The sequence below is a fragment of the Anser cygnoides genome, chromosome 9 (genome assembly GCF_040182565.1).
Source record: "Anser cygnoides isolate HZ-2024a breed goose chromosome 9, Taihu_goose_T2T_genome, whole genome shotgun sequence".
Lineage (NCBI taxonomy): Eukaryota > Metazoa > Chordata > Aves > Anseriformes > Anatidae > Anser > Anser cygnoides.
The window spans coordinates 10,503,114-10,523,653 of NC_089881.1; the positions used below are offsets into that span (position 1 = coordinate 10,503,114).

General features: G+C 44.4%; 1 protein-coding gene and 1 long non-coding RNA gene across 8 annotated transcripts in view; both read left to right on the top strand.

The window, feature by feature from the left end:
- The first annotated feature begins 16 nt into the window (after positions 1 to 16).
- Positions 17 to 5,351, top strand: LOC125184452 (uncharacterized). 4 transcript variants are annotated; one of them, XR_010833478.1, is made up of 4 exons: positions 17 to 154; positions 745 to 903; positions 2,494 to 2,822; positions 4,429 to 5,351. It is a non-coding gene; the product is annotated as an uncharacterized lncRNA (long non-coding RNA). The 4 variants fall into 4 exon arrangements; XR_010833479.1 differs by lacking the exon at positions 2,494 to 2,822; XR_007168461.2 differs by lacking the exon at positions 2,494 to 2,822 and having other exon boundaries at positions 4,880 to 5,351.
- A 439-nt stretch (positions 5,352 to 5,790) lies between these two features.
- The window catches only part of MAP3K13 (mitogen-activated protein kinase kinase kinase 13), a 74,914-nt gene continuing 60,164 nt past the window's right edge, over positions 5,791 to 20,540 (top strand). For 3 of the 4 annotated variants that reach the window (XM_067002108.1, XM_067002106.1, XM_067002107.1), the window contains exons 1-3: positions 5,791 to 5,888; positions 12,689 to 12,773; positions 14,115 to 14,231. The gene's annotated coding sequence lies outside the window, so the exon portion shown is untranslated. Of the gene's footprint in view, positions 5,889 to 6,127; positions 6,290 to 12,688; positions 12,774 to 14,114; positions 14,232 to 20,540 lie in introns of those variants that run through there. The other variant, XM_013186243.3, reaches the window with a different exon arrangement.

The window sequence follows — 20,540 nt, forward strand, 5'->3', positions numbered from 1 at the left end:
CCCCTTTTCGTGCCGCCTGCCCTAACGCCGGGACTGGCCGGGCTCTGCCCCCAGGCAGGGCTGCCGAAAGGCGGTTTACCTGCGGGCAGGTACCCCCGAGCCTGAGCTGGGGGGCAGCCGTCAGAAAAAGCCGTTTTCGGCTCACTGAAGCACGGTAAGGCTCGGTCTGGAAGGGCTGAGGAAGAGATTCCTGATTAGGACGGCTGCAGCTGATTTCAACTGATGCTGAAACAAACCAGAAACTTTTATTAACACTTGTGTTAGCCGGCATTTGGAGAGCACGCTGAACGTTGTCATCGCTTTGCAGCACCCGAGGTGCTCTCTGTGGTTAAATAGAAAAGGGCTGGTCCTGCTAACACCTCTGCTGGAGGCTCAGGCCCTCGTGTGAGGTTAAAGGTTGGGCTAGATGATCTTACAGGTCTTTTCCAACCTAAATGATTCTATGATTTTTTTAAAAAATTAGCACAGAAAAGCTAATGAATTGAGGATGTGGTAAGTGGTGTTATAAAATCCCTCCTAGAAAAATATCACCTTACTAAAAAAAAAGGCTGAGGTAGGAAAAAAATAAAGTTGTTTCTAATATCATACCTGTGTCTGTTGTACTAAAAGGTAATTTAAGGGAAAGAAGGTGTTCTTCAGAGGGAAAATTCCTGGACCTTGAAGAACTGTTGACTTTTTATATGGACCTATTGGATTTTATATGGATTTATTGGTTCAGTTGTCTTATCCTACAACCATCCCTAGTGCAGGTGATGGAGAATGCATCCAGAGCACGTAACAAGGGTGCTGCGGGAGCATCCACACGCAGCGCTGGGTCAGAGAGGTCAGAGCTGCCCCCGGACCCAGCTGAATCACACAGTAACTCCTGCAGAAAAATGCACCAGCCACACGCACCTCTCCCAGGTATGGGCATCTAACGAGACCTCTCTTCCACTGTGGGTTGCAGAGTGGGGTGTAGTCTATCTTAATTAGCTTGTTGTGGAAAGTTTTATTGAAATGTTTTTATATCTCTATAATCTTTCTTTTTTAACTTTTTAACCTTTAAAAGACAACCACTGGGCAGAAGGGCTGCAGCTCCTTCCACTGGTGTGGAACAGGTATAGGTAATTATAGAACTTGATTTATGTGTCTGGAAGGTTCTGTATGAATATACGGTCTTCTTTCACAGCAAATGCTGCCTTTCTTGTTCTATGTGGCAGATCACTACAACTCTTCGTTCATTTTTAAGCAAGATAGAAGACAAAATCAGGAATAATGGTCTGCAATTTGATTGTAAAACAGTGTATTCTGGTAGTTTACAAAAATGCTGTAAACTATGCCTTGCAGTTGTGGGAGCTAACTGATCTACTGTTTTTTTATTAACCAGAACAAAATCAAAGATCACTCTGATTAGTTGCACTTTCTGTTTATAATTTACAGGTCTATTTTTCTTGTCCTTTAATAATGTAACCAGCATAGTTGTAACAAAACAGGACCCTTCTGCGCATGAATAAACATGGAAGAAAACAGTTTTCAGGAACAGATAGCTCTGTGACCTTACAAATTCACAGAAAGGTTCCAGTAAATGTTTAAGGTTTATTGTTGTAAACTTTCTGTTTGTCTTTTATTTCTTTTAAAGACAGAGTTTGGTAACAAGAAGACAAAGTTCATTTACGTTTATATAGTAGAGGGAATTAAAGTCTTCAGAGCTTTCTGTCAAATACTTAATCTGTTCTGTGCCGAGCTGTACAAGGACTAAGTGCCAGGGCCTGAGTTTAAATGCAACCCCCAAAATGCAAATTTCAAACCAGTGGAGAAAGAAGAGTGCATGGGCAGGCCCCAGATTAAGTTTCTTGATGTTTGTATTTTATTTTTTGGTTTGTTTGTTGCTTTCCCCCCACCCCTTAGCTGTTTTCACAGCAGTATGATCCAAGGCAATGCAGCCCTGCGATATATCTGAGCTGATCTTGAGCACAGACAGCTGTGGGAAGAGCCTGCAGAGCCAGTTGGTGCAGTCAACCTTGACAAAATGTAATCAAGACAATCAAGTTTCTTTCTGCAAGCTCTTGAGAAATTCAGCGAGCTTGTACAGATATCCAGAACTTCTAAGGCTCTTCCATGTGGAGCAGGGCTCTTCCCTTCAGACTGCCTGGCAGTTTGTACCTTGATGAAAAACAGCTGTTGGCTATAAAGCCATGAGATGTGGTGACAGCTTTCTTAGCTATAGGCCTGCCAAAAGAAAATGTACCTAAAATACAGCTAAACTGGAATCTCAAAAATAGCTCATGTTCATGTTCTGCAAAGGGCAGTCCTGGTCTTGTCTGCCTCTGCAACAGCTGATGCCATTTCAGAAGTAAACTATGATTATGTGAAGGCTTAATCTTGTGCAAAAAAAGACTGAGTAACCAAAGGCGTGCTCTCAAGAGGACAAGAAAGCAGGGAGATAGCGGCAAATGTTCCTGTGAGTGTTGTTGTGTTTTGTCAGCCCTTTGTTTACTGGTCTTTTGACTACAGAGTAGAGGATGATGCTCAGAAGATACACCATGTGCCTACTGCAGTTCTGGAGAAGTGCAAAGCTTTTCAAAAGGGGAATAACAATTCCTTAGAGACTCCATTACGAGAAATGGAAATGAGGAGTATTCACCAAAGGACAGATTTCGATGAATATGGATGTTGTGTTCTGTCTGCCACCCCCAGCATGTGCTGTGGTAAAGAAAAAGAACTCTGCTTCTTCTGGAGTTGGAGTACCACGAGTCTGGCAAGTCTCCTACAACGTCCTGGGATCATCAGCCTTGCTCAGAAAGTGCTGAATGATACAAAGAAATGCTTTACAGGAGGCTCAGGTTAATTTTTATTCCAGCTTACTGTTAATCCATGGTACTTCAGAAGATGCAGCTTGATTTGCTATAAACTTATTCACAGGGAACAAAAATTCCTGAAAAATGATTATTAGACAAGTTGAAAAAAACATGTCCATCTCTGGCCCCAAATGCATTTGAAAAGGAGGGACTGCAGTGATGTTGCGTCAGCTGCAGGAGCAGTGGATTTCTGCTGAAACTACTCAGGAATCTGGGAGATCCAGCTAGCTGCATTGCACAATCCAAGCTGAGGTTTTGTGGTAAAACCCATGGCTGCACTAGTGAGGAGGGTAGGAACTCTGAAAACTTACTTGATCTTGACAGCAACTGGTCTAAACAATGGGTTTAAATTACCCTCTGCTGTTGAAGTGGCTAAGAGGGCCTGCTGAATTCAACAACTGTTTTCTGCTTTCCTTCTTACAGCTAAGATTATTGGGGGACTAGATTATTTGGGTAGATTATTTGCTGTAAAAGCAGCTGATCTACTCACCTCTGTGATCTTTTGTCTGCTGCACTGTCCTCTGCTCCAGGCTAACACCTTTATCTATGGTAAAAACAATATTGGTAAACATCTGATCATCAGATAGTATTCAAAGGCTTCTTTGGTTATGCCCACCCTGATGTGACCTCCTCTGCTAACTGTAACTCCTCTTCTAAACTGTTCCCCAAAACAGTGAGCTGGAGTTCACAGCCTCAGGGCGGGCAGATGTAACTCTTTGAAAGGCACAGCTGGAGTAAGCGCAGTAACTACATTACACAAGATGGGCTCCAAGACGTATTGTGGGGTGTAAAATATCACCCTATCCTAGACTTTCCTAGACTTGAATTTCCACTGCAGAACCTCAGCTGTAGAAGGCTGTTCAGTTGTAGGAGGTTGTTTTAGCAATGAGCCACTTCATGTGATAGGCATATTTAAAAACTTTTCCTTCCTTCTGGGCATCTTTTTAGGCTTTTTTCCTTTAGTGTAAAAGGTTTTAAATGTCTTGAAAACTTCACCTCCCGTTCTGTCTCCCAGACCCAGGCTAGGCTTAATTATTAATGCAGTATTTATCACTGTTAGTAGGTACTTAAAACCAGGGCTGTAGGTGCAGCGCAGTTGTACCTCTGGTAAGTCACCACTGCTGCATGCCCTTTCAAAATAAGCAGCTCCTTTCTGCTGAGAGTGCAGTGAGATGGTGCTTAGGGCACGACAGCTAGTTGTCATACGGAGGCTTTGCTCTGTTCTTTGTTTTCTTGAAATCACGAGCTACCCCTCTAAGAATCCCCAGGTCTGTTTTTTTTTTATACATATATATAAACAGCAAAGCCAGCAAAGCCTGCAAAGCAAAAGCCATTGACGCTTTTGCACACACAAAGCTGCTGTAACATATTTGTTAGGAATGTGCAAAACCACAATGTTTTCCATCAAGTCAGTGCCCTGTTCAGCACTTAGTTCCCTCTCTATTGCTCTGCACATACAAGTCATTTTAATATTTAAATTATTTTAAAAGCGATCATTTCAAGTTAAGGATCTTACATTGTTCTGGCAGGGAGAACTCATCTGTCAGTCGTGTGCAATCGTCCAAGCCTATTTCCTTTCATGATTTTTAAGCTCGGATAATTGCGTGGTTTCAAAGCAACACCTTCTGGCAAGCCGCGGTATTGCTTGTGCCAGCAGACACCTTCCTCTTGGATTTACTTGGGACAAAACAGCGACAGCACAGCGGCCTTCAGAGGTGGTCCCTGGTTGCTTAGCGAGCACAATGCAGTGTGATTGACTTGATTACTACGGCTTCCACTGGCAGAGAAGTAAACATGGGGAGCGTTTTCCAGATTTTTTTGGGTGAGCAAACATAAGAACTTAGTGTTGTCACACAGATATAATTGTCTTTTTTGTTTGTTTATACTACACAGGCTAGTTTACAGGGAATAATATCACCCAAAACAATACAGGGCTTCATTCAAAAAACTGAAGTCCATGAACAAACGATGCTTGCTATCATCCCTGTATATTAATTTGGACATTAGTGGTTACAATTTCCTTATTTTACTCCCTTCTACAGCTCACTGTAAAACTGACTGGCAGAAAATTGAAGAGTGAATGAAAATTCAGAACGTTTTCAGAAAACATTATTAATTAAAGTATCAGTTCGAAGTATCGTAGTCCCTTGGCATTGAAGCAGTACCGTTGTCCTTATGAACAAGCAGAAGTACTGTGATGTGGAAGCATCACAGAAAAGCACTAATGAAGGTCACAGTTCCCTTACTCGCAGCATCTACACATGGTTTAAGCACTGCTGTACGGTATTAGTATCACCATGAGACAATCCAGCAAATGGGAATCAGACACGAAGAACGCCAGGTGATTTATACAGAAGGCTGAGATATGATGTAAATGTTCATATACACACTACAAATAAAAGCAACGCAAGCAATTGTAGAGGGATGTTTCTTCAAGGAGACAATAAAATTGTCAGTAATGATGATAAAAAGATACACATAATCAATAAATGTTTCTGCTCTCCGTTCCAGGCTTCAGGATGATTTGTAGATGTACCACTAACGGAACTGTAGTAAAGTCCAGTGGTAAAGTACAATGTTAAAAGCACCTGTCCAGGACTGACATCTTAATACCCAGTTTGGCTACGTAGGCTGCATCCTAACATTTTGTGAGGACTGGTGAGAAAGTTTTTTTGGCTTTTTGGGCTGGACCTCAGGTTACGAGAAAACCAACATTACCGTGAGGAATGCCGGTTTCGGGTAACGTTTCCCGTAACCCCCTCCCTGGTGCTGTATCTGCTGTAAACTCTCACAAAGAAATGTAAACAGCCACAAGTGCTGGGAAGGCCTCCGGAGGGGGACACAGGCCGCTCGCAGCCCCCGGCCCGGCCGCTCCCCGTGTCCCTGCGCGCCCCCAAAATGTCGGCGGGTGCCGGCCCACGGCTGCGCCGTGCCGGCGGCGCGGCCCCGGAAGCGGCGGGGCGGTGCTCGGGAGGCCGGCCCGGCGGGGCGGTTCCGTACCCAGCCGAGCCGTGCCGAGCCGTGCTGTCGGCGGCGGGACGCCGTGCCAAGGTAACGAGGGTGACCGGGCCGGGGGCGACGGACGGGGCTGGGGCAGGGCGCTGCTGCCCCCTTGGGGGTGGCGTGGGGCGGCACGGCGCGGGCCCCCGGTGTCCCCCGGTCCCCCCCATTTGACCCCCGGTTCCTCCCGGTTGTCTCCCAGTGCTCCCCGGTTGCCCCCCGATGCCCTCCCCTCCCCCGGTCCCTCCCGGTTGCCCCCGCTGCCCCCCCAGTGCTCCCCCGGTTGCCCCCCGGTGTCCCTCCCGCTCGGCACCGCTGGAGCCAGGCACCGACTTGGTGTAGGGCCCTTAGGTTGCTCGATTGAAAGCAGGACTTTGGCGTGTTTGGGAAGTTCCCCCCGGGGCAGGAGCTGTTTCTCAGCCCTGTGGAGAAGTGAGGCGCTGGCAGTGCCGGTAAGAAGCTCGAGGCAGGTGCCGCAGGGCATGGTCTGCTCTGCCCGGGAAGGAGGCAGCGTTTAACCAGATCTTTGCACAGAATCTGGAGCAAATCGTGTCTGAGTTAAGACTGTGGTGTCTATCGCAACCCTGTCGGAGCAAAATGTATCACAGGCTATTGGCAGATCAAAATAAATCTGCACAGGCTGCTGTGGTTTTGCGCCGTATTCAGTTAAAAAGTGCGCACAGTAATTTTGATGCCTCTCTCTCGTGACAAGTTTGGAAGAGTGAAAGGGACGGCTTCAGCTGGCGCCTTGCGTGGATTCCCTGGCCTCACCTGATGAAGTGAGACCAGGGGTAGCGGCGGGCAGCGCGGTGCCTGAAGCGTGAGGGGAGGTGGCCCCTGGCCTCCCCACGGGCACAGCCTGCTGCCTCCAGCCGTTTTTGTGAGGGGGATGGAGATGGGAGCAAATAATATACTTGCAAGCATTGCGCAATGAAAATGAAGTTTTGGGAGTAAATGGTCAGGACCTGTCATCCTCCTCTTTTATGGGAGTTTTGTGGCTCGAAACTACTAAGATCACGTTGTGGCTTCATTTGCATTTCTTGTGTCCTCTAGTTACACTACTTCACAGGTAGACTGCTCTTAGCATACTGATCGTGTTGTCAAAGCAGAGCGAAAAAATAAAGAGAAATGCTTTCAGCACTCATTCTGAGGCGAATTTGAACCCTGATCTGACGGCTCCGAGCAGCCATGCGAGATGCGAAAGCTTACGTTTCTGGTAACTGCCAGGAAGGGTGGGAGGTGGTGCTGCTGAGGTGGCCCTGTGCACCTCTTTCCTGCCCTCCAACTACCCAGTTTCGTTGCCTCTTGTGTGCGGCAGGTATCAGGGCTTGTGTGGCCAGCTGGGTTCGTATCTGGCCAGCAATTAGCACCAGACAGAAAGCGAAGTGAGCGAGCTGACGGGCTGCCTGTATTGCTGCTGGTGCCTGTAAAAGGGAGAGGCAGGCCCGCCCATTTAGGCCGTGGCACGGCTCAAAATCAGTTAAGCTGCTCGTGGAAGTGCGCCCTGAGGCTGCAGTTCCTTGGACAGGTGAGCTGGCCAAGTGGTTTTATGTTTTATTATTTTTTGAGACTGGAAGATCTTGTTCCCTGTTCACCTCCAGGTCCTAGTCAGTACATTTAGGTAAAAGTTCTGCAGTACTGTCTGTCTCCTTGTTTCATGATGTGGCTGATATTCTCAGCCTCCTCACACCGGACATTTTTTCAGGAAATAAACTAAAACTAAAAATGCTTCTGCTATTAAAAAAAAAAGTTACTTTTTTAAGGATGGCATAAGAGTTACTTTTCTTTAAAAGGGTGACGCATGTTACCTTAAGTATAAAGGGCTAGAAATGTAGCATTGCAGAATTTTAGAAATTTACCTGTAGTAATTATCACCAGTAACTGCTCTAGAATCATTGCTGAAACAGGTGTTCAGTTTCAGAGAACAAAAGCAGTTCTTGCTAAACGCAAAGATAGGAGTACTTGCCAAAAAATAAGTAAACCGCGCTTAGATAAAGAAAACAGGTGGATAAACAATTGAAATGTAGTAAACTGGTAATTTTAGTCTTAGTTGCTGTGTTTTGATCTGAACTTTGTTTCATGAGCAGTTTGAGAAAGACCTCTGCCTGGAAATAGCATAAAAGATGAGAATATTAGCAGTAGTTTATGTTGGAGGCATACAAAGAGTAATTCTGGGATCTGACCAATTTGGTTAGTTACACTTAGAAAATCAGCTGAAGTCTGTGCTCGTACAGCAGTACGTAGATTTATCCAAATATTATTGGAGAATATATACTTCTTGTAAAGCCCAAGAGCTTTATATAAGAGTTTGTGACGAAGTTTAATAGCAGAATTGCAGTGGTAAAGTGCTTGAAAAAGTGCTGAATTTTGCTCAATTTGTAAATGATTTCTGAAGTGTGTCTTCTGCCCCTCTCTTGAACCTGTTCTGGAGTATACGTCATCTTGCTTAGAAATTGCAATATGCTTCTGTGGAAGTATTTTCTTTTAGGTCATTTATTAAGATTATTAGACCTGAATCTTAGCTGCTGTCCTTGTAGAATTTGTCTATACAACTTCCCATAAAGAAGATAAATTGCCATTTGTTATTCTTGGTCAGAAAAGATAGTGTGAGATTTAATAAGCTACTGTATCATACTCTAGGTGGGTCCCTGTGGTACAGTGCCCAAGTTAAATATTTACCTGCTGTATAGGACTTTGGCCCTGCGTAACCCTTGCCAAACACCAGCTCTGTAGCCAGAAGGAAAGTGGCAAAGATAATGGCACAGTAAAACTTGTCCCCGTCTAGACTGGAGCCGGTCTAGCTGGGCACAGAAACAGCAAGTGATCACGGTGGGGCTCAGCCTGGTAACGCTTGTAATGATAAACCCGGAGTCTGAACACCTTATGCCTTTTTTTCCTGTCTCCACGGAAAATAAACATTAATTAAAATGGCATTTCAAGAAAAGTATGAAGTGAAAATGTAAAAAAAATATATATATTTAGTGTGTTTTTAACTACGTAAGCATCAACCACCACGTAGTATGCTCCTGTTGAGTGCTGGTGGGCTCTGCTGCAGGGGGTGGTGACAACCCCCCTCTGTCACTCTGTAGGTAGTGAAATGACGGGAATCTGCGGTCTCCTAGCTGGTGTCGAGTTTGGTGATCCTTCCTGGTCTTGCTCTTGTTTATACTTAAACATACCTTTAGCTGGAGGAAATTGTGGGCCAGTAGGCCAGCGTTCAGAGGCCTGGGACTTCTGGGGCCATTCCTTCCAGCACAGAAGACTTTTTGTTTCTTTTATAAACTTTATCGTTTTTTGGGAAAAAAAAATAACATTTCTTTTTCTTGTACAGATTCCCTTTCAAATATGAACTAAGCGTAAGTGGTTGAGTATTTTGGGGCTGTTCCATGCCTCTCTTGCTGTTGTGGGCTTTCTTGCAAAGTTCTAAAATCTGGTTGATAAACTGCCTTGAAAAGAGAGGAATTCCTCTGGAACGGATGAGATTAGATGTGTTCCTCGGTGATGTGGCATGTTTCATTCTTGAGTGCTTTGCTATGGGGAGCTCAGCATGTGACACTGAAAGCTGTATAACAGAGAACTCATTTTTCTAGCTGAGAGGCTTTGTAAGCGGGAGGCGTCTTAGACTTTCTTATTTGCTAGTGGGGAATAAGAGCTTCCAGCTAATCAGAGGTTGGTACTAAAAAAAACCCCAACAAACAACAACAAAAATAACTAGTTATGCATGGTGCTTTAGGTGAAGGAATTTCTGCATGCCTTAGTGGTAAAATGTTTTTGAATTATTTACGTGAGGGGGGGATATAAGTTATTTTATGTTTTTTGGTAAGTCTGGTTCACTGTCAGAATCCAATTCTCGGAAGGCTTTCATGCTATCAGAATGAGGCGGGGTTTGTCATATGGACTTCATTTGCTTCAGTTGTTTTTGTTCAACAAAAGAAACATTTTGCTTTAGATGTAGGATTGGGTTGATAAGTCCTGCCTTTGTACTAACTCGTTTTGAAGCTGTTTCCCTAGATGTGACGGACTTGAATCGCCCCTGGCTCAGTCTGTGCGTATTCTGGAACATGCATTACAGAGCTGTCTGAGAGAGCCTGTGGAGTGAAAGGTCGCTCGGGTTTTTAGTGTTTGTCATCTTTTACTGCTTTGGGAGTTTAATGCGGCGTTGTGGTTCACCTCAGGTGTGTTTATATTAAAATCTTGGTTTCAAAGGTGCGTGGATGCTTAGTGTAACCAAGATCAGGATTTAGGCTGACCTCCAGATGGTGGTCAGAGGATTACTTCAAGAGCTGATTATGAGAGCGTTCTTTGTATAAGTCCCATGCCTAACCGAATAGTTACATCACAAAGATTTTTCTTTAATGACTCATCAGGCAATTTAGTGTGTGTGGGGAAAAAACTCTAACTTTCTGATGAAGCTTGTTTTTCCTTTAGCCCATCTGGCTCATATTGAGCTGTACCCCAGCACTTGCAGGCTATTTTAGTGAGTATTCATTTCCTGACTCTGAAAATGACATACTATAGTATCTTTGTTGTCTGGATATCTTTCTCTGCATGTGTGGCCTACATTTGTCCTTGCATTCATCTGCTGAGTGAGAGTACTGCTGTGGTGGGAACTGTGAGCAAAGCCTGTTGTTCACGGTGTATTTAGATGTAGACTCCACTGAGAGAGCGTGTGTGATTTTTGAAGTTTCCTAGTGCAGAAGGTAGTCAGCATGCCCAGCTTCAGAGCCAAGCCAAGGGGAACGTACCAGCGCAAGCAGCAAGTTGATGAGAAAATGTTCCTTATCTTCCTTTTGCCTGTTACTGTTGCAAAGAAACATCTTGTCCGCTTCTTCAGAGGCTTGTGGGCTATGGCCGCTCCTTCCTTAGCTCGGTAGCTTTGCCTGACAAGTCACAGGTACAGGCTGATGCCCTGGCGCCTGCAGCTCCGGGTCGCTGCTGGCGTGCTCACCTGGCTGCACGGTCGCCGTCTCATTCGGTGCCTGCTGCTGTGGCCACTGCAGTTTTGGCCTTTGCTGTGTGGCAGGATGGCTCAGTGCTAGAGGGGGTGAAGTTTCCTCAGTTACCGGTCCCTGCGGACCACTTGGGTGCTGCTGGAAGAGCAGTTTCCCACCGGTGCTGTGTTTCTAGCACTGCTGCTGGCTTCACATCAGCCAAACACTTGAGCGTCGGAGGAGGTGGAGAAGTTGGGCTCTCACGCAGGTGGCCAAGGGCCTCAGCAGGTAGCAGACTGACTTCTGACTTCTCCTTAACATCCTTTGTTTTCCGACTGTTTGTCTTAACGACAACCTGAATGCTAAAGTTCGTGGTGTTGCTCAGTGGAAGCGTGACTCCCCTTTGGGAATGAGAAATGTTTACAGGTCTTTTAGTCACGGCGCTGCTGGGAGCACTCCTCTCTCTCCGTGCCTTCCCAAGTGGAGGTTAGCACAGCGTATAGATGACTAGGAGTACTTTGACTTTCTGGTTCACTTACAAATACAGTACTTTTTTATGGTTTATTTACATTCCTCGAGGTACTGTGCCCTGTAGTTTCGATGTAATTACCTGTCTGTAATGGGAGGAAATACTGGTGCTAGATAACTTATTTGTTGTGTTTTTGTGCTTAAAGACTCCTCCTGCAGCCTGGTGGGCAGAAGATTGTTCAAAGGTGTCGGCTGCAAGCAAGGAGATGATTTTTTGTGTTCAATAATCCATTGCTCATTCCTGGGGGCAAGAAATGCTGGGGAGAAATAATGCAACCTGTTGATGGGAGTTGTTCGGTGCAGTCATGTTTGGGGGCTCGGTAAGATGACCAGGTAGCCAGCTGACTGAAGAGGACTGTATGTCTGACCCCAAACAGGCGGCTCCTCAGGGTTCTGCAAGATGTGATGCATTGTGGTGCATCAGATAATGGATGGATGCTTTTGTTGATTCCCTCCTGCCCAAGGGATCCTGGAACCTTCTGCCTATTTTGTGGGAGGCCCACATGATTACAGGACCAAAAGACAGCTCAAACTTCAGCTTCGTGGGTTGGATTGCACAGACTCAGTGCCAGATAGTTCTTGACACTTATAACGCCCTGCTTTTTCTCCAGTAAGAGACTGCCATTGTTACAAAGAAAAACGTTAGTAGAAAGCCGGCCCGGCCAAAAGGCTGGCTTCCCTTCTTTGTGTTCGATGAGTTCACTGTATCTTTCAGAGCTTAGAATACTTCATACTCCTTATTTCTTATTCTTTCCCAGTAAGTCATGCTCTTTCCTGTTTGCTCTGTAAGATTTCATTTCAGTCTTTTTCTGAAACCTCACATCTCCAAGGCATAGATGCTATACCACTTACGTTTCCCAACACCTACTGTGTGTTGAGAGAATACTTTTTTGCTTAATTAGAGGACAAAATTTTTCCAGATGCTCTTTGAAACCACTACTGAGAGAGCGAGGCTATTGCCAGAGTCACTTGGAGGTGCATTAGAGACTCTCAGGAGCTTGTTTATGCTCTGTGTGATGAGAGATATTCCTTGTCCTCTTTTCCCCCAGGCCAGTTTAAATTATGCTGATAGTATTAATGAAGAACGCTTCCAAGTCTGATATCACTCTGAACACACCTCCAGGTTTTTGCTGTAGATACTTACCAAGCACTGGGATTTTGCAGAGTCATCCAGGAATGAAACTGCATTTTGTTGAGCTGTACTAGGGTTGTGGTTTGCATGGAGGGCTCCGATGCTTATTTCTGGATTCTCCGAGTGAGTAGCTCCAAGCAGGGCTCTACGAGCATGCTGTGTGCACGCGGTTGCCTGATGTTAGAGGAGAGTTGCTTTTAAGAGGCTGACATTCTTTAATCTATGTTGCTTGACGCTCCACTCTCCTTCTCTTTTTGCAGTTCTTCCAAACTCCAGCAGCAAGGTGAGAAGAACTGCGATTCTGGGACGTATGCAAAGCCTCTGTACCTGTAAGCCTGCAAAGAGGTATGGGACTTGCCCTGCAGATACAGCCAAAGGGGGAAAGGCTCTTGGGAAGATGGCATCCCAAGCAGTCGAGTGCGGCAGCGTATGCTGAGCTGTAGTTATTGGGAAGTAGCTGTGTTTTCCTAGGCTTCCTGGCTGATGGGAACCTTGAGAATGCGACCTGAGTAAACTAGAACAGATGGAGGGTTTCGCTGCCCTGGATGGCATTGTGACTTTTTCACGGACACTTGCAAAAGGGCAGTGTACAGAATATTGATAACAGGAACTGCAGGACATGCTGTGTTGAGTTGTTATCTGCCTAAATAGCTGCTAGTCCAATTCCATTAATGCTTGCATATTTAATAAACTTTTAATGTTGGATTTTAATGAGTTGGCAGTTATCTCTGAACATCCAGCTGCAGCAGTCACACAGTCGAGGAGGCTCTCAAATGCGGCTTTCTCTCAGAAGACATGTGGCCTTTTCTTGGGCAGGCAGCACTTCACAGGCCATAGCATGCTTTGCTTTATCCTGTGCTGATGTGCTTCAACGATGAATTTCCTAATGGGGGAGTTTTTTCAGGGGAGGAATCTTAAAAAGCTGAGTGTAAGAGAACATGACCTTGGTTAATCTCACAGTGAACCATTTATCTACTTGGGTTAATTCTTGCCAGAGATCTAAATATTGGCTGCAAAATGGGGCCTGTTAAGGAATTTGTTTCTAACGTGGCATTTGTTCATTTACAATCCAAATGTTTTGGCTTTGTCTTTTCAGCCTTGTTTTCCAAACATCTATCAAACTCCTCAAAACACCAAACTAAGTGCCTAAGTGGCTAAGAAGTGCCCTCACAGTGCCCTCACTTGTGCAGCACAGTTGTACTTGAGTGTCCCTAATGAGGTTAAGGAAGCTAATGTATTGTTGATGAGACCTTGGTGAAATTGAGCAGAAAAGTTCAGTGTTAGTATTTCTGAGATAAGCCCAAGTGTAATGAATAAATGTCAGTACGTAAAATGCATCAAACAAAGTGAGAAGGGACTTTTGATAACACAGTGTAATTCCCTGCTCTGGCACCAGTGTGACTTTAAAGTCACTTCCCATTCCCCGTCTTCAGGATACATTCTCAGTATGCTACTGTAACGTAGATATTAAATACATGAACTGTGAGGGTCGCAGAGGTAAAGAATGGAGCCTTTACTGCCATTTGTCAGCATAGCTGTTCAGTAACCGGAGCCATCAGGTTGGTTTCAGGTGACCTTTCGCTGTGTGCCAGGTAAAAAGCAGGAAAAATGTAATGTTTATGTAACACAGTATTGCTGTCTGCGAGAGCACTGTATTTTAAACTGAAGTTCATTTTATATCTCCAGAATACCAGTTTCTGAGAGGAATGGCAAAGAAATTTAACTGCAAAAACTGATGGACCATTGCATCTTCCAAAATGAGCCTTTTCACACATTTCTACCGGAAGCTAGAATGTCGTGAAGGTGAGTAGGTTTTGTCGGTGATGGATGAACTGTTTAATGTCCTGGCCCTGACCATCAGTCTTCTCAGAGATGGGACTGCCCGTGATTCAGCTTAGTGTGCACGGGGAAGGCACAGCCCACGGAAGCATATTTGTGAAGCGATTTTCTTTGTCATTGGAAGAAATAATCTAGGAAGCAGGTATATTTTCTGCCATGTCCATTAATTATCATTAATTTGGAAACTCTTGAAGAAATGGAGTGCCTAGTGAAAGAGGTGAACCATGGGAAGGAGCATGGATATTTTTTGGAGGGTGGAGGATGAACAAATGTTTTACTTGCAGGACGAGGAAGTTAAGTTTGAAAGACAAATTTCAGTTTGCCGAATGTATTAAATTAGGTAAGGCTTTTTCAAGTTCTGTTCCAGTCATACCTCAAGTGATGTTATCAGCATTCAGAGTAGCTGAAGAAGACTGCCTGCTGTCACAGATAGTAAGTTAATATCCCCAAAGTAAAGAACATAGTGCTTCAATGAAATTAAATCAATTTTATTCTGTAGAGTTTGTGGTATCTTTTTGTTATTTTTGTACTCATACCCTTAGGGCTGTAGGCAGTGACCGTGCAGTATTGTTTTAAAATCCTTTAATAACAGAAATCAAAGTGGGAAGTCACAAACAGTTCAGGTTGAAAACATCTTGATTTAGACTTTACTGTCACTTTATGTAAACACATACAAGGAAGCCGTGAGTCTGTGTAAGTCCAAGTTTGCCTGCCTAGTGATATCAATTGTGATTAATTTACTTAGGCTAGTAAAGTTGCTTTTCTGTTAGTTAGCTTATCAATGTACATTTTCTCTCTTTTTAATATGAACTGCCCAGAACTGATGAACTCAAAGCTAATGGTGCAGTGTGAGCGGTGAAAAATGCATCTAGCTGTTTGCCAGGTGTCATTCTGTCTGTGTGGAAATTGTTTCAAAATGTCCAGCGTTGGAGTCAGAGGCCTCCCGTGTGCAAATACTGCACAGTATGGGAAGAAAGCCTGCTAGAAGTTCAGCCTACAATGAACTCAATTTTCCTGTGTTTTTGCAGATTTGAAGCTCTGTGTCCCGTTACCCATGTGAGATTCTTAAATATTTGTATATGGAGCAGTGCTGATGAGCCTCTCATGTGAGTGTAGTACTTGACAGAGGCAGGGCGATGCAGTAGGAGGGGACCTTACTACTGGAGAAGGAGAAGACTTGTAGCTGGAGAGATACTGTGCATGTTCCTTTGTGCTGTTTGGTCTCTCATAGCTGGAGAGAGAAATACTGTGCACATTCATTTGCACTATTTGGTCTCTGGTATAATCTGCACGATTCTATGTGAAAGGATGGCAAACTGAAACCCCCAAACCAAAAAGTGTTGCTAAGGTCTAAAACCTTGTCCTGCATTAGCCCTGGGTGACAGTGATCTAGCTTTAGTCCTGGGCCCAAGTTCCTCAATCAGAAGCTTTGTTTCTGATTTGTTTTTACTAATGGTAAGTGTGTTGCAATGGAAGTCCCTGATAGCTGTGTTTGGGGGAAAAAGTGTTATCAAAATGCTCAGTTGACTTCAGTTTGTATTTGTGAGCATCTCTTTTTTGTTTCTCAGCTAGGACAACTGGATTTTGAGCTTTTGTTACGTGTAGTTAGATGCTGAGAACTCCGGGAAGACTTTGAGTAGGATCTTGCTGTTGATGTTTCACTCTTTCTACCTAATAATGTGGAAGCTAATCTAACGCTACAGAAAAGTAAGGTGCTTTCTAAGAGCTTTAAGTTGAGTATTTTATATCTATGTGGAAAAAATAACAATTCTTTTTCCTTTACTGCTTGCAGTCTAAACATTTAAGACACACTTACTGTTGAACCTGGAGTGCCCTAGTTTCTTTCCACATTATGCGTTCGTTATATGTAAAGAGGCTGTGAATGGCTGCGTATTTATAACAATCTTCAGTTATTTTTGGAGGGAAGGATCTTTTAAATTTGGTCTATGAATCCTGCACAAGTAACTGTATATGAATATCTAACTAAAAACTACTTGTGACTGAGTGGTTGTGGAAGTTGGTAGTTACACTGGTGCTGTTTGTGAGTGGGTGAAGGATGGTTGGAAGGTAAAAAAAAAAAAAAAAAAGAAGAGAAGTCATCTGTGAATCCTTTTCCTGGAAAATCTGGAAAACTAGGGAATGTAATTTGGAAATATTTTTTCCGGTGTAGTCTGTATGTTTGTATTGATGTAGATGAACAGAAACACCGCCTTCCTTTTGCTCTCTTTCTTCTCCTTTTACATCTTGATGGAAAGTGCAACTCTCTCTGGATAAAGATTGTGCAACAGAGTGAGAAAAGGGTAAGTGTTTGTGAAAGAAGGATATTTTTCTTGCTACAAGGCTTCTTTGTTCTCTGAGGTCAGGAAGAGCTGAGCTCCCAGTCGTTTCATAAGCTCTTCTGTTACCTGTTCGCTGACTGTTAGGTCAGTTCCCCTAAATGAATGGATCCTCCTCTGTATGAGTCATTAGGTAAATATCAGGTAGTGCTGGTATTCTAATACTGGCTGCTTTGAGTACTTGCTCCTAGTTCTTGTTTGCAGTTGACTGAGTAATTTCTTAGCTGTTGTCACAACCCCAGTGTATTTTTTTCAGCACCGGATCTTCTCACAGCGCGCCATGATAGAGAGAGATCTTCATTGGTCCTGCTTGCTGGTCTGGCCTTGTCAGAGTGTATGTTTTCAACAGTAGCTGGAAAAATATTTGGAGATGTTTCCAGTAAAACAGTTGGTACTGATTCTTGGCTCAAAGCCGCCTCTTGATCAGAGGCAGCATCGTGGTTTGCCAGATGGCCTGCAGGCTGGATCTGGTGCGTGCTCTGATCGCATCCCTCCTGCAGGACAGGGCACGAGAGGCAGCCGCAGCGTTCGGAGCTGCCACTAGAGCAGGAGGTGTCAGCAGTTCCTGCCTGCCTCTAAGGACAGCTGACTGCTGCAGGTAGGGCTTCAGGACGGGAGAGCTGAGAGCTGTGCTCCTCCAGCCGCAGCTGCAGCCAGGTGGTATCTGGGTGGTCGTGATTCCTTGCTGTCTCCTTGAAGAGGAGGCTTGCAGCCTGCATGTGGGGCAGGGCACTTGGGTCTTTGTGCTCACTAGGAAGCTCGGTTGGGAGGGAACAGGGCATGTTGCCCTCTGGCCCATGCAGGTGCCACAAGACTGGCCTCCCGCGTGCATGTGTCCAGGTGAGGGATAACTGCTGGGTTCTGCTGAGGCTGTGATTTGTGTCTGTTTTTCATGTGGGTGAGACTGCAGAAGGCTTCTGTACTAGGTGCAAGACCTCGGATAGGCATAGAGGTCCCCGGTTTATCTCCCTTGTCTTTATCTCCCTTTATCTCCCTTGTCTTTCTGTCCCTGATGTCATCACCCGTGGCCTTTTTGGATTGAAAATGCCTCAGTATTTTCTATGGACCATATGAACCTTGGGCCAAGACCCACAAGCTGTAAGGCGCTTTGCAGTGAGAATCAGGTGCCATCCTTGCTTTCTGTGAGAGAGGGACCGCTTCCAGGACTGGGTGGCCGAGTCCAGTTTGGGGGAGCTCCCAGCCCGCTGGGGGCTGGAGCTGTGAAGGAAAATTGCAGAAACCTGCCGTCTCCGAGGCATTGGCATCCCCTTCTGCCAAGGGGAGCTATTCCAGCCACCTCTAGAGAGGTTTGTGGAGGTGTTAAGGGTTTCTTGTTACACGCTGGAAGTGTAACAGTTCAGTTGTGCAACAGTTGTGCAGTGCAACAGCCTGTGACAAACGCCAGGTTTCCTAGAGGAAGATCCATTGGACCTGTTGCCACGTTGAATTTATAGATGCTGCCAACATTGCTGCAGTGAATTTGCCAGCTTGGTTGGTAGAAATATGTAGACTTTGGGGGATGTTCCATTTGCTGTGTTGGGAACCATTTGTTTTGTGTCAACCATGTGTAAACTATTACTGCTGGGAACTGGTAGCATTCACCTAGTGGTGAAGGGGCTGTATACTCAATACCAGGCCGAGAGTTGCTGTTCTTAGAGCTGTTTTACACAGCCACTCCCTTGAATTAGCTCTCCATGAACAAAAATTTAGGAATCCCTGATCTGGGATATCTCTGTGCCAGGAGGAGTTAATAATTATATTTATTATAAATAAATATAATAAAAGAAAATAACCTTTCTTTTATTAAGATCCGCTATTAAGAAAATCAGTTTTGGTAAGCAGAGCACATTGATCTGTCATTTAGTTTAGGCAATAACTGTCAACAACTTTTATCGTGTTAGAGGGGAGAAGGAAGTATTACTTAGGATTCTTGTCGTGTTTTTTTCCTAGCTTCCTGAATATAACAGTTCTGTTTTTAAGGTATGTTTTTCCTACACTTATACATCGAGTGGCTGTAAATAAAAATATTTGATTACATTATGACCATGATTAGCTACATAGATACAGGAGAGGTGCAGCACTTGTTTCACTGTAAATTTGCCAGGTAGCATTATTTGTCTGCATGTTGTCTTACCAAATAAGAAAATACTGTTTCTCCAGCACTTTGCACTTGCCCTCTTGAAATAGAGTTACATTTCTATTAAACCAACATGTTTGATCAGCGCCACTGAGTAAAGGAGGAGCTCAGTATTACTGATAAGGTCCACAATAAATTTGTACTTGGTTTATTTAGCACCTGGCTCTGTCTCCATTCTCTGGTGCATGAGTATTGCAGTATTGGTAGTTTAGAAATACCTGTGTTTGGAAAGGTGCTCAAGCCTTCAGCTCAGATGAGTTACCGCAATTTCTTTTTCCTTGAAACCTAAATGCTGTCTTTGAGTTGATGCATCTTTTTAATCTCAGGCAAAAGGGAGCTCTGGTTTTATCTTTTAATTTAAGCAACCTTGATAAAAAGAAGCCAGGTTATGCTGGAGTCAATGTAGTGATAATCAATTCCTTCTGTTCTTAAGTCATAGTGAAAATGAAAAGAGCTACATTTCCTGGCTGTTCTTCATGCCTTTTTGTACAGTGTAAAAGAAAATGAAGCTCTTTTGACCTTCCTCTGACATGTGTAGTCAGCGAAGATGAGGGCAGAGAAAGGCTTTGTCAAAATAAATGAAGTCGATACCAGGCTTTCTAAAATTGTTACTAATGTTCTCCAGTATTATGCTGCAATTAAAGTCACAGCCTGTGAAGACAAGTGCAGGCAATCTCAGCTGCTGTTTCATCCACCAGCACATTTCTTGGTTTCAAGTTTTTGTTCTGTCTTTCAAGCACTCTGTCACAGGCATTTTGAGCCGGTGGCTCTAAACGGGTGCTGTGCTCCTTATGGCAAGCTTTGTCATACGCTTCACCTGGAGTGTGATTGCACCTCCAGAAAACCAGCTGCCCTGGATCTGAGCAGAGCTGGCTGAAATCAGGAGCACTGGGATTTGGACAGAGCTGTGGCAGTGATATGCGTACATGGATCAAAAGAGGTTTGCAAGAAACTAGAGGGTTTAAACCTTAATGATGTGTATATACCTTTACAACTACAGCTGTGTACCTTTTTTTTGCAAGAGAGTTGTAATTTTCCATGACAGTGAGGAGTGATGAGTTCTCCCATAAACTACTAGAAAGAATACTGCTAAGATTAAAAAAGATAAATAAAAACAAAACAAAACTGCTTGCTGCTCCAATGGATCTACCAATTTGTTTCATTGTGTTTGCTAATGGCAAGGAAAGCTGGAGAGCTTCAGCTGCAAGTCCTTCTCTGAGTTTAAGTTACGCTCACCTGGTCTGTATTGCAGCAAGGGCAGCGAATTTGTTCTTCCTGAGGTGTCTTTGTGGAGGAGACAATGAATTTTACAGCTCGTGGTGCAGGGGACTAGTTCATTAGTTGATGATGGTGATCTGCATGCAAACTCAGGTACCTGCTAGCAGCAGGCATAGAAGTGGTGCTCTGTGCCTCTGCGGCTGCTGGGGGAGCTGGGAGCCCTGCAGGTGCATTTGCACGGTCACTTTTAGCTGTGGCCTCTGACGGGAGGGGGTGAAAACCTGAGCGTGCACAGTTTCCCATGTGAAAACTGGTAGTGTGCGTGCTGCTGTTTCGTAGTCTGCGTTGCATCTGAAGAACTGAGCGGTGTGCTTGTGAACTGGTTGTGTTTTAACTGAGGTGGCAGTTAAGAAGGGGATGGCTTAATGTTTGCTTGGCAGAACATTGCAGCAGTAGCAGAGGATGTTGCATTCTCTGTTTAGTTTCAGGTCTAACAAAACTCCTACCTAGTTATGCTTTGATACATTCCTGCTTCTCTCCTCTATATTTCCTAGACAGCTGTGTTTGCGCTGGCTGACTTAT